The following is a 12,711-nucleotide window of genomic DNA, read 5'->3' on the forward strand; positions in this document are numbered from 1 at the left end:
GTATTATAGAGGGAGAAGGGAGGGAGAAAGGAGCAGAAAGTCTGTTCAAACCTGGAAAAGGAGCTGGAATTACAAGTAAAAGACGCTAACAGAACTTCTGATTACATCAATGTAAAAAGACCTACTCCAAGGCATAGAGTAGTAAAACTGGCAAAAGTCAGTGATAAAGAAGAAATATTTTTAAAGGCAGCAAGGCAGAAGAAAATAACTTACAAAGACCATATCAAACTTTCAGGAGATTTCTCAGCAGAATCTTTACAGGCTACGAGAAGGTAGAATGAGATATTCAAAATTCTGAAAGACAAAAACCTTCAGCTGAGAATACTCTATCCAGGGAAAAATATCCTACAGATATGGTGGAGAAATACAAACTTTCCCACATAAACAAAAGCTGAGGTAGTTCATCACCACAAGACACCCCAAACAGGAAATGCTCAAGAAGACCTTCATACCTGAAAAAGAAAAAAAAGAGTTCACAAAGCCTTGAGCAAGGAGATAAATAGGCAGCCAAAGTCAGAAAATTGCAGCTCTCTACCAGAAGAGGTTAGCAAAAACTTAATTATGACATGAAAGGTAAAGGGAAGGAAAACATCAAAAATAACTATAATCTTGTGATTTTAACCACAAAATCACAACACAAAACAGAATGTGTTATGACCAACAAATCAGAGGAAGAGGAAAGGGATGGAACTGGCTTAGACCAAGGAAATAAGAGGCTATCAGAAAATGGTATATCTCATCTACGAGATTTTTTATACAAACCTGATGGTAACCACTAAACAAATAATCAGAACAGAGACACAAATGATACAGAAAAAAAGAAAACTGAGGGGCTGTCCCAGTGGCATAATGGTTAAGTTCACATGCTCTGCTTCAGCCACCCAGGGTTTGCAGCTTCAGGTCCCAGGCACAGACCTATGCATCTCTCATCAAGCCCTGCTGTGCTGGCATCCCACATACAAAAAACAGAGGAAGATTGCCACAGATGTTAGCTCAGCAACAATCTTCCTCAAGCTAAAAAAGAGGAAGATTGCTTACAGGTGTTAGCTCAGGGCCAGTCTTCCTCACACACAAAAAAGAGAAAACTGAGAAAACCATCATAGAGAACTACCAAACTGAACTGGCAGTCCAAAATACACAAGACAAGAAACAAGGGAAATACAGAGCTGCAAAACAAGTGATAAAATGGCAGCGTTAAGCCCTTATATATAAATAATCACTCTAAATGTAAATGGATTGAATTATCCAATCAAAAGACAGAGTGGTGGGATGGATTGAAAAACAAGACTCATCAATATGCTGCCTCCAGGAAACACTCTTAGCTCTAAAGACAAACACAGGCTCAGAGTGAAGGGACGGAAGATGATACTCTAAGCTAATGGCAAACAAAAGAAAGCAGTTATTGCAATACTTGTATCAGACACAGTAGACCTCAAGATAAAAAAGGCAATGAGAGACAAAGAGGGGCAGTATATAATGGTAAAAGGGACACTCCAACAAGAAGACATAACACTTATAAATATACGTGTACCCAACAAAGGAGTACCAAAGTACATAAAGCAACTATTAACAGACCTAAAAAGAGATATTAACAACAACATAATAATAGCAGGGGGCCCCAACAGTCTACTTACATCGATGGATAGATCATCCAGACAGAAAGTTAACAAGGAAATAGTGGAATTAAATGGAAAACTAGACGAGATGGACTATATAATAGATATATATGGAACATTCTGTCCAAAAATAGCAGAATACACATTCTTCTCAAGTGCACATGGAGCATTCTAAGGACAGACCATATGTTTCGAAACAAGATAGGCCTCAATAAATTTAAGAAGACTGAAATCACATCAAGCATCTTTTCTGACCAAAATGCTATGAGACTAGAAATCAGCTACAGGAAAAAAGCTGGGAAAGTGACAAATATGTGGACACTAAACAACATGCTACTGAACAACCAATGGATCATTGAAGAAATTAAAAGAGAAATCAAAAAATATCTGGAGACAAATGAAAATGAAAATACACCATACCAACTCATATGGGATGCAGAAAAAGTTGTCCTATGAGGGAAATTCATAGCAATACAGGCCCAGCTTAAAAAAACAAGAAAGATCTAAAATAAGCAATCTTAAAATACAGTTAGAAAATGGAGAACCAACAAAGCCCAAAGTCAGCCGAAGGAGGGAAATAATAAAAATCAGAGCAGAAATAAATGAAATTGAAACCAAAAAAGAAAAAAGAACAGTAGAAAAGATCAGTGAAACAAAGCGCTGGTTCTTTGAGAAGATATGCAAAATTGACAAACCCTTAGCCTGACTCTCTAAGAAAAAAAGAGAGAAGGCTCAAATAAATAAAATTAGAAATGAAAGAGGAGAAATTACAACAGATACCACAGAAATATAAAGGATTATAAGAGAATACTATGAAAAACTATATAGCAACAAACTGGACAATCCAGAAGAAACAGATAAATTCTAAGACTCATACAACTTCCCAAAACTGAATCAAGAAGAAACAGAGAATCTGAATAGCCCAATCACAAGTAAAGAGATTGAAACAGGTAGCTTAGTGGGAAACTACTTACCCTGACAAGGTTACCCACTCAAAGCTAACAGCCAACATCACAATTAATAGTAAAACACGCTATATTTTTCCTCAAGACTGACTTGATTTCTACTATTTCAACTTCTCCTTTTCCTTTAATGCATGGATCCTGCTAAACCTTATAAATCCATTACAATATAAAGTGGGGAATGAATAAAGAGCTCACCTGAGGGATGTTCACTCTCTGTGGCTCCTGGGCGAGTACAGAGGACTGTGGTTCAGCTGAGGGGACAGAAAGAAGACAGGGGTCCTGAGATTTAGCTGTCTTACAGCTCTTAGATTCACCTCCTCAAATCTCAGCACCCCAGTTGGGGATCATCCTCCCCATAGGCACAGGGCCCTCTGGGCCTTGAAAAGGCACAAGAAGGATCATGGACAGGCAGCAACACCTGTCTTTGTGTGATTCTGAAATGACCATGGAGCTGAAATCTGCAGTTTTTTACTGAGTGAACATAAACTTTACTCGATTGATTTAACAATAACGCATGCGTCCTTCTGGATAACAGAAAGAAATAAAAACAACCGATCAGTTGAATTAAAGTACGCCAAACGACAAGACACTATTCCTTCATTAAAGTTAACTTAGCAGAAAAATGCTCAGTATGCATCATTTATCTATTTTTCTCAGTAATATTATTCAACCCCTGGTATACACAATCCACGGAAAGCCTAGTAAAAGAGATGGGAGGATTTAAGGCAGGAATTTGTAATTGTTCATTTCAGCTGGGAAGTATTTCTCAAAAGGCCCTTTCGATAGATGCTTTTGGTAACTTACCTGTGAGAGAGTGAACTGTCACAAACTGCGTTTCCCTGGACAAGTCACTGAAATTTTCAGGCCCAATGTCTTTAAATCTTTCAAAAGAGTTAGAAGTAGGTGACCTTGGAAAACTCTTCACAGATCATCATTCTTGGATCCTGTGACATCAGGATAACGTCACTAATGTCACATGTGGTGGTGGACATGTGTGACAGCAGCGCATCTGTAAATAGCGGGGGCCATTTAAGGGGACCGGAGACAGAACTTCCTCCCTCTGCCTGGTTGTCCCTTACCCCCAGACCTTGCCCTCACGGCTCTCCAACAAAGCAGGCTTTCCTGAGCAGCCTGCCCCTGGGCCACCCCAGCTCACCTGTACTTCCCAGGGACGGCCCAAATGCCCCACTGTCACACAGTGTGGTGGCTCCTGAAGGTGGCATCATCAAGTCTGGTTCATTCTGGGCAGGAGGATCAAGACCTGCTTCTGATCTTGCAAATCTAGCATCTGCTCCTTTCTGGGCTCTTGTCTCTGCTCTGAAGCTCTGGAGAGAGGTCTAAGGTCAGAGGGGCGCTCTCTTCCAGGTAAGACTCCCTCACAGAGGCCCCCTGCTTCCTGCCTCACAAGGGCTGGTTTGTTTCAAGGCAACTGGGACATGGATCTGAGAAATAAATTCATCTTAGGGGCAAAAAGGCTGACTCTTAGAATTCATTATAACGTCAGACTTCAAGGACAGAAAGCCTGACAATGCAGAGGGGGCCAGGCACCTCTGTCTGACCCAAGGGACCTGAAGAGACACTAGAAATCCCAGGATACATGTGACACATGGTGGGATTCCATCCACATCCTTTCCTTTACATCCCTGGGGACGCAGGGACAGGCCATGTTCCTAAGTGCTGTGAAGGCTGTAATGCCAGTCTTGGGCAGGTGTGACATCAGACAAAGCCTGAGACTGAAGCCAAGCACACCTGCCCTCGAATCCAAATTCCCTGGCTGGGAGCTCCTGACTCGAGCACATCGGGCCACCGACCCGAGCCTCGGTTTCTGGTGAAGTGGTTGTCAGGGTACATTAAACTATCCAGTAAAAAAACAAAGCGTCCTCTAACTATAACAGCAGTTGTCACTTACTTAAGGCTTCCTACCTGGCACTTGTCTAAAATAGTGATCTATGTTTCCAAACGTCGCCGTGAAACAATCATTATTAATATTTATAGATGAGAACCCTGACTCTCGCCCAGGTTCCTTCTGTCGCCCCTGCTAACAGGTGACAGAGCTGGCACTGACCGGGCCTGTAGTGCTCCAGAGCTCGGGCTCCACCGCAGACCCACGGTCACCGTCCGCCTGATAAACGCACTCCTCCCTCCCGCACCCACCGCCGCCGACATGGGCTTCTCTCCGGTCGGGCTGCAGGCGGGCTGGTCACACGATCCTCGGGCATCCCGGACCGCCCCGAACACCTGCGCCCCCCGGCAGCCCGAGGGCCGGGGTCTCCCCCATCGGCCTTACCCGCTCTGACGGCCCGCCCGGGTTTATACACCGCCGCGGGGGGCGACGAGGTCCCAGACACTTCCTGCTCCCATCCCCAAGCACAGGCACACCCTTCCCAGCTAGTCCCTCGCCCTCGGTGCGCACCCTGCATTTTCCGAGCACACCCCAAAGTTCCCCAACGGTTCTCTGGAGTCCTGAGAAGACAAACGAGGAGGCTACGGCTGCACATGCGCAGAAGGAGCGTGGCGTCCCCTTCCCGGAGTCCAGGCGGTGAACCTCACCTATTTAAAACTACATTTCCCATAGGCCTCCGCGTCTACATTTCAAGTCACTTTTGGCCTTTCCGCGAAAGCGGGAGGACGGTGTTCTTAAATCTCTCCTGCCCAGGGTCCTCCGAGCCCGAAGAGGTTAAGGGTTAAGCCTGAACTCTGCTGTCAAATGCAAAGGGTAGTCCGCTATTGGCTCCCGATTAAAATAGCATTTTTTTCATAAGTCATTTGGAGGTAATTGGGGAAATTTGAATACGGATTGGATATGGAAAATATTAAAATATTACTTAGATGGTGTGAAAAAAATTTGGAGTTAGGTAGGAAAATTGACTTTGTAAAAAGAAAAAGACATGCCGACTGAAGTAGTTAAATTATATAGCTGTAAAATTATAATTTTACAATTTTTCAACCTGGGACCTCCACCCTGTTCCTTTACAGCCGCCGGACCCACCAACCCCTGAGCCCCATCCTGGCGCGCCTGGGGCCCAGTGTGCAGATTCTACTGAGGGTCTGCACAGGTGCTCCAGGGGTGGATGTTTATAGGAAATCTGTTGGGTCTTCTACATTAACATTGATTCTTGCTGAATTCTCTTATTGTTTCAGAAATTTTTATGTTAAATATCTTGGATTTCCATGCACATAACGACAAGTTTGCTTGCTTTTTGCTGACGTTTATAATTCTTTGTCATTCTTTACCAAATTACAGATAAAAGCACAAGAATGCTGGTTAAACTATATTAAATCAATCATAATAGACTTTAACATAAAGATCACGAAGGAGAGAAAGTGGTCACACATATGTCGTTTAACAAACATTTATTGAAAACTGACTGTACAATCGACATCATTCTAGGTGCTGGGATAGCAACATCAAATAAAAGAGAGTAAATTCCCTACCCCCATGGAGTTTATGATCAGGCTTGTTGTGGGGCCTATTAGTCAGGGTCCCCTGAAGAAACAGGTGTCAGTTGTCAAGAAACCATGGGACACTTGAGGAGAGTCTAATAAATAGGGCTCTAAAAATGTGGGTAGGGTTAGTGAAGCATCCTGTAACTAGTGTTGGTAGAGAGTTATTATCGCCCCCAGGGCTGTAGTGAGAGTAGGTGACATTATCAGAACTTAGCACAAAAGGCCACCCTTATGAGAGCTGTGGTCTTAGGAAGAGAAACATTGTGAATGCCCATTACATGGCTCAGCACGGAGAGCCAAAGGAATAAATACCCAACACCTCACTTGTTCTCTTCCCTCTGATATCCTATCCTCCGTTAAGCATTTATAAACCCCATTCAATACCTATTCTTAGAATTCCATCCGCATGTGTCTCTTCTAGACCTTTTGGTCACCAATTTTCCAGTCTTATTCTTGTTTAGCCCCCTACTACCTGTCAACTCACTGAGCTACTGGACATAAATCAGTATAAATCGAAACTCAAGTACATGTCAGTTCTTCACAAAGTGAACTAAATATACCTCCTTAAACTCTACCCACTGGGAAGATTTTTTTTTCACCACACATTTCAGAACCACCCCTAAGTGAGACTGTAATCGTAGCAGCCATAATTTCCAATGATGCCACCATACACTGTAAACCCAGTTTGAAGGAGAGTTGATGGGTATGTGGCCACAGGTCTCCCTTGGGGACTTTTGGGGAATGTTTAATTGTATATTCTTGTGACCAAGTTATGAGGAATTTTGTCAAAGGGACCCAGCCTTCCCTTTAGTCAAAGCCTCCTGTCTATAAAGTAGGATATATCAAGGATTTAGAAAGAGAATCTAAATCCCTGTTGTGGTGATTTGTGTTCGTTTTCTGCCCACAAGATCCAGAATTTCACATGTATATAGATATATATCTCAAGAAGCATCTTAGTAGAATACCCATCTATTTCATTTCAATGAACTTCATGATCAAAGAGCCACCACCACTGATCCCTTCATATCACCACAAAAGATGGCTGCACATGAGAAACACTCTAAGAGTTTCAAAAAACATTTGTCAGTATCCCATTAGAGAAAATACATATTTCATTGCTTTGAAATGCAACATGGGCTGCTCCTGAGTCCACAGGGAGTATACTCATATTGATTAATTTGAGCCTATCCAAACATAATTCATCCTTCCTAATCTAATATGGTAAGGATCCACCCCCTTATGTGCTACCTAGTTTCTGCTTTATTGGGCAAGATCTTGAGTTCCTTTTGTGTTTTTGGTTTTTTAATTTCTGGATTTCTTGCAATTTTACTCTGAACATAGCTGGTTTTTTATTCCTATTATGGGCCTGGAGCCAGTAAGGAAGTTCGGACAGGGCCTGAGGATAGTGTGTATCTCCTTCAGGGGTAACTTATACTAGGATCACCCCTTAGGATTTGGAGAGAGAGAGAGAAGTGAGACAGACACTGTCAGAATTCAGTTACTCTTCACTTCTTTTTCTAAGCTCCTCAAAGCAGTGACTTTTAGTATACCTTAAAGGCCTTAAAATTGCAGAGTGTGTGGCAGGTACAACAAACTTGAACTGTCTAATAAGCCTCAAAGCTGTGCAGAGGCAAGTGTACACCTGCCAGGCAAAGTGCACAGAGTTTAGAACATCTGTTCTGACCAAGTAGTAGTATATGTTTGACCATATCCTTCTCCTCTGATAATAACTTTGGGCTTCCGAGATGCTCGGTAAATCCATGTAAGTGAAGGAATACAATTTCTTCACCTTAATCTTGACCTCACACTGATCCATCCTCGCAGTAATTGGGGGAGGTGTACTTACCCGGCATTCACCCTCATATGGCTAGTGATCATTTTATAAAATATTGAGGAACATAATGTCCCTCTTGAAGATATTCTTGTATTCAAACCTTATCTGAGTGAGTAATTGAGGCAATCTATTGAGAGCCCCAGTATATTGGATCACTTTTCAAACTGTTCAGACACCTCCATCTGGGAACTGTTTGTCTCTACACCTGTCAATATTAGATTAGTTTTATCTTTTTAGGGTTTCATGCAAAAGGAATCATACAGTGTATTTTTGTGTGGCTTTTTTTTCACTCAGGATAATGATTTTGAGATTCATCCTATAGTTGAATACCAGCAATGAAGGAACAGCCTCACACAGGGAGAAACAACTGCTTATGAAATCAAGGGAGACTCATTGTGCCCAATGAGTTCAGCTATATGTGAATCCAAATACATGTAATCATTCCAATTTCCAGGTTCCTAGACTTTCCCAGTAAACGTCCCAAATCTCATGTAATACACCTCCTCAAATTGTGGATCTAATAGTTATTGTAATTGTTTGAAGAAATAATGTCCAAAACTTCCCAAAGTTGATGAAACAATGTTAATTTACACATCCAAGAAGCTTACTGAACTCCAAGTAGGATAAATACAAAGATATAGTTTTACCTAGACACATCATAGTCAAACTGTTGGAAGCCACACACAAAGAGAAAATCTTAAGAAAGAGAAAAACAACTGAACATGTACAGGAGAGCATCAACATAAATAATATCTAACTGCTCATCAGAGAAAATAGACCCTAGAAGGCAGTGAAATGGCATATTCAAAATACTGAAAGAAAAAATGGTAACGAAGAATTTTTTTATCCAGCAAGACTATCCACTAATTATAAAGGTGAAATAAGGACATTCTTAAATTTAAAAGGACTGGAAGAATTTCCTGATATCAGAACTGAATTGTGAGAAATACTAAAGGAAATTCTTTGGGCTGGAAGAAAATGACATCAGACAGTACCTCGAATCAGCTGGAAGAAATTAAGAGAGCCAGAAGTAATAAATTTCTGGGTTTTAAAAAAAAGAATCTATAAATATATTTTCTCATTTCTTCTGTTAAATTCTTTAAAAGACATGAGATTGTACAAAGAAATAACTGTAACATTCTAGTATTGGTTTTGTAACATATATAGATATAATATATATAAAAACAAGAGCACAAGAGGGGAAAGTAACAGAGTTACATTGGAGGAAACATTCTATATTTCATAGGAATTAAGTTAATATTCGTTTGAAATAGACCATAGTCAGTTAAAATGCATATTGGAATCCCTACCACAGACACTAGGAAAATAGCTCAAAAACAGTAAAAAATATTCAATAGAGGAATTAAAATGATATACTGAAAGATTTATTTAGCACAAAAGAAGTTAATAAAGGAAGGACAGAGAACAAAAAAGCCTGAAGACACAGAAAACAAATAGCAAAATGGCAAATGTAACTCTGATCCTATCAATAACTGCACTAAATGTGAATGGTCTAAAAAAAAACAATTAGAAGACAGAGATTGGGAAAATGAATAATAAAGCAAGATGCAACTATACGTGATCTACAAAAGACACATCTTAGATTCAAAGACAAACAGAAGTTGAAACAAGAAGGATGGAAAAGACACATCACACAAATAGTTACCAAAAGATTGCTGGAGGGTTGTGTTAATACTGGACAATGTAGATTTTAAAACAAGAAATATTATTAGAAGCAAAGAGGGACATATCCAAATGACAAAATGTCATTAAATCAGAAAGATATAAAAATTATCAATGCTTACAAATGTAACAACAGAGCTTCAAGATACGTGAAGTAAAATTTGACGGAAACGAAAGGAGAAAGAGACAATTCAACAATACTTGGAAATTTCAACTGCCTCCTGTCCATAATGGATTAAAAAGAGGAAAGACAATCAGCAAGGTTATACAAGACTTGAACAGCACTATCAACCAAATTAAATTAAGTGACGTGTATAGATCACTGCACTCAATGACTACAAAACACACATTCTTTTCAATACCACATGGAACATGCTCCAGGATAGACCGTGTACTCAGCCATAAAATAAATTCAACAGATTTAGCAAGAATGAAATTATATAAAATATGTTCTCCAACCACAATGGAATGTGAGCTATCAAGAATGGAATATATCTGGGATATCCACAAACATTTGGAACTTAAATGACACCCATCTGAATAACATATGAGTCAAAGAATAAATTGGGAACAAAATTTGAAAGTACTTTGAAGTGAATGAAAATTTAAAAAATAGAATATCAAAGTCTATGGGATGTGCCTAAAGCAGTACTTAGAGAGAAATTTAGAGTATTAAACACCTATAGTGGAAGAGAGGAAAGTCTCAAATCAATAATTTAAGTTCCTACCCTAAGAAAGGAAAGAAAGGAAAATAAACCAAACTGAAAACAAGCAAAAGAAAGGAAATACAAAAGATTAGAACACATGTCTGTGAAATACAAAACACAAACATCAATAAAACCAGAAATTGGCTGTTTACCACATAAAGTTGACAATCCCTTAGCTAGCATCCCCAAGGAAGAGAGAAGATAGAATTTACCAAAATCAGAAATTAGAAAGGGACACCCACAGAGAAATTAAAGGATTATAAGAGAATATTATGAACAACTTTATGCCACAAATTAGACAATTTATAAGATATTGGCAAATTCTTAGATCCAAATTTCCAAAACTGACTCAAAGAGAAATAGAAAATCTCCATAGATCTGTAACAAACAAGAAAGTTAAATTACTAATTAAAACCCTTTCAGGGAAGAAAAGCCCAGATTCAGATGACTCAACTGGTGAATTCCATTGACTATTAATGGAGAAAATAATCCCAATCTCCCACCATCTATTTCAGAAAATATTAGAAGGAGAGAGCTGGTCTCACATCATTCTATTAGGCCAGAGTCACCTTAATTTCAATGGCAAGTGAAGACATCACATGCAAAGACAAGACCACTATCCCTCATGAATATAAATGAAAAAGCCTTAACGATGTGTTAGTGAGTGATGTCACCAAGATGGGGGAGTAGGAGATGTTAGCCTCTGTCCTCCCAGAAAGATCAACAATTAGACTGCTACCTACCCATGATCAAAAAGAGTTCTGGGAGAGCTCTAAAGCCCTCTTAAGAAACTTTAGCAACATAGCGGAACAAAAAATGTGAGAATAACCACACATAAAGAGAAAGAAGAACAGCTTCATTTTGCCTGCATCACCCCGTCCTTTAAGCTGGCATTACTCAGTGCTAAGAGGGAACTCCTCAGCTAGAAAGAGCTCTCCTTTCAGGGAAAGAGAGAGCAGAGTGAACGACCGGCGTCCCAGCCTTTCAGGGCACACAGGAAGTACCCACTTTGGTTTCCCCCCACCCAGAGACTGGCAAAGCAGAAAGATATAGAGATGGCTAGGGACAGGGAAGAAGAGCAGGGTTTACCAATATCGGGCACACAGCAGTAAAGACCACAGCTGTGTGACCTGTTCTATAGATAACCCCAACGTGGAAGGGCAAGGGGAACAGTGCACTAAGAGAGATACACAGCTCTGTGGGAGCAGGGGAGGAGCAGTCTCTGAACACGTTCCAGGAAAGGGGTCACCTTCCATGCCAAGATGAACTTTGCATGAATAAAGATTTAAGTGAGGACAGACTGAGAAGAGTGAAGAGGGGAATGGGGTGTGGACCAAATTTCATCCACCTGCAATTTTACCTACTCAAATTTTATCTACCACGGCAAGAAGTTAGTGTCTAATATTTTAAAATTACTTTTAAATACAAGTATTCGTACTAGTTATATAAATGGAGGTAAACACAAGAACAGCTAGGATAGAAATGGCTCAAGTGGTTTCCATGGGGAATGGAACTGGGGGGATAGAAAGGACTGGGGTTGTGAGGTTGGGGAGGGCCTGTCACGGTCCTTTATAAAGCCTTCAGTACTATTTGATTTTAAAGGCACAAGTATGGATTCCTTAGATAAATATTAATTTTTAAGTGAGCTTTAAAGAATGAGTAAGGTTTCTACAAGGAGAAACTTGTAGTTTCTCAGTTTACTTTTCCTGCCACTCTAGTGCCTACGACCACAGGGCGTGGGAAAGCCCTGGCCCCGGCTTCAGAGTGGCTGTGGCTTCACGGGAACATGGATGATCTGTCCCTGTGGTACCACAGCATCACGTCTGCCTGCGATCCTGCTCTAAACCAGCAGCCTCTGATACTGCCAGAATCCCAGCATCATCCCCGCTGGCAGTTCTTCGTGCCAGGCCCCACCCACTGGACCAGACTCCTGAAATGCTGAAATGGACCTGAATCCCTACTTTCTCCATCCCTAGTTCAGCCTCTTCTTTTTATACGTGGCCCACGTCAGCCTCTGGACAGCATCCACGATGCACTGATGGTCTCCCACCAGAACTCATTTGTACATTTCTGCCTGTTCCTCCTTCACCCGCTCTCTTCCTGCAGAATGGCTTGGCTGCTCCTTGGAGCTCATGCAGGATCGATGTATCACTTAGAGCAGCTCTAAGGAAACATCTGGTGAGGGGGAAACAGGACTCACTCCAGGCAATTACCAGACGTAGGAGGTACTGCCGATTTCCACAACCAAATAATGCACTGCACCAAGCTCCAAGGCAGGAAAGGGCAGAGATCCTAGAGCCAGGCTGCTGAGGTTGGAATCCCTATAATACCACTTACCAGCTGTGTGATTTGGGGCTCTTGATTGAACCTCTCTCTGTCTCAATTTTCTAATCTGTAAAATGGGGCTACTAATGGATCATGGAGGATCCAAGCCGAAGATACTGAAATTGGTTAAGAGG

The 12,711-nt window shown here is 40.9% G+C and overlaps 1 long non-coding RNA gene across 2 annotated transcripts; it reads right to left on the minus strand.

Annotated features, from left to right (window-relative positions):
* Positions 1–432: 432 nt before the first annotated feature.
* LOC138919028 (uncharacterized) lies at positions 433–5,686 on the minus strand. 2 transcript variants are annotated; one of them, XR_011428917.1, is made up of 5 exons: positions 4,869–5,686; positions 3,738–3,906; positions 3,386–3,590; positions 2,777–2,832; positions 433–452 (listed from the first exon to the last, which is right to left on the minus strand). It is a non-coding gene; the product is annotated as an uncharacterized lncRNA (long non-coding RNA). The 2 variants fall into 2 exon arrangements; XR_011428918.1 differs by lacking the exon at positions 433–452 and having other exon boundaries at positions 2,773–2,832; positions 4,869–5,681.
* Between the last annotated feature and the right edge of the window lie 7,025 nt (positions 5,687–12,711).

This window comes from Equus caballus, chromosome 19 (genome assembly GCF_041296265.1).
Source record: "Equus caballus isolate H_3958 breed thoroughbred chromosome 19, TB-T2T, whole genome shotgun sequence".
Taxonomy (NCBI): domain Eukaryota; kingdom Metazoa; phylum Chordata; class Mammalia; order Perissodactyla; family Equidae; genus Equus; species Equus caballus.